Genomic DNA, 1,701 nt, shown 5'->3' on the forward strand with positions numbered 1-1,701 from the left:
CTATATCTACCGGCTCCAGGTCTGCAGCCTCCCCATATAGTTTTAACCCAGCGTTGGGTTATATTTAACCCAGCATTTTTTAGAGTGTACTCCGTTACTGTCCACCACTGATTGTTAAACAGGTCAGCATTTCAGAGGGGTCGGATACAGGTAGGGAAATATGAGCTCTAATGGAGGCAATCTTGTCTAAAAAAATAGTGTAAAAAATTTTCACAGACTTCAAAAGAAGCTTCTAAATAAGAGGATTGGGGTGAATTTAAAATTTAATCAATACTTTTAAAAAGGACACATGGTTTATTTAAATTTTGGACAATTTTTTCTTTAAGATATCTAGTTTTTTCAGCTTTTACTATTTTTTAATAACTTCTCCAGCTTTCCTTTAAAAATTCATAAGAGACATGAAGCTTGTCTTTCTTCCACCGACGCTCTGCTCTCCTGCACTCTCTTCTTGCTGCATGGGTAGTGCCATTAAACCATGGCTCAGATTTAGGTCTGGGGTGCAAAACTTTTAAAGGAGAAACAATGTCAAGAATGCTAGTACATGTGGAGAGAAAGGAAGACGTTAATTTCTCTGTGTCTGCTACGAGACCAGTATCAAACTGAGACGATTTTTGAAAAAGACAAGAAAACTGAGCAGCAGTGGTCGGCTTAAACACACGACCTAGGTGTACAGGGGTATTTGATTTAGATTTAAGACATGACAAGTTAAAATCAAATAAAACTGGCATGTGATCAGAAAATACAGCATCCTGTGTCTGAATATTCAAAATGGGCCAACAAACATGTACATTAAAATCACCAACAATTAAAACTCTGTCATAGTCTTTCATAATACTGGCCAAGAAGTCAGAGAACTCTTTTATAAAATGTTTGTTGTATTTCGGCGGGCGATATATCATATAGCACACAGTACGGGATTCAAACGGCCTAAAACAAACAAGCTCAATTCAAATGATGAAAAAACAGATGGTGCCAAAAGCTTACAATGAAATTGAATTTAAAAAAGTACAGTCAGGAGGTAAAAGGTCTGTAAAGGCATCTGACTCACCCATACTCTCTAGGTTACGAGTCATACTCTCTACATCCACAGCTTGTGTGATGAAGAAATCCTTAAGGATGAAAGTTTTGTTCATTACGGACCTTGCATTTATCAGAAAAGTAAAGTCAGGACTAGGACTGGATAAACTAAATGTGTCTCGCAAGTAAAGTTTTGATGTATGATGATTGTAATCAAGATAAAAACACAAGCACATTTCAGAAAGCACATATTTGGGGCATTATAAAATGCTAAACATGAAAAAGGTTTAATGAAGTCTAATATACTAAAACAGTGATACTGGAGGCTAAATTCATACTTTTTACAGACAAGCAGACATATACCTGCACAGACAAGCAGAATAGACCAGAATATAAACACTATACTTTTTCTACCAAAAATAATATTTTTATTTACCATGAAAAAGCTTGAGAGAAAAAATACAGTTCTGTGAGGAAATCATCCCTCAAACTTAATCAGAACTTGGTAAAAAACATTTATGCACCATTTCAAACATTTCAAACCTGTCCAGATGTAGTCTTAACTATATACATATATATATCAACTTTCAACATAACAAACTAAAAAATAAAGATAAAAGGTATTAAATATGTTACATCAGCCCCTACCTAGAAAATTGTATCAGTCCCACAAAAACAAAATCA

This window comes from Cyprinus carpio, chromosome A1, assembly GCF_018340385.1.
Source record: "Cyprinus carpio isolate SPL01 chromosome A1, ASM1834038v1, whole genome shotgun sequence".
Classification (NCBI taxonomy): domain Eukaryota; kingdom Metazoa; phylum Chordata; class Actinopteri; order Cypriniformes; family Cyprinidae; genus Cyprinus; species Cyprinus carpio.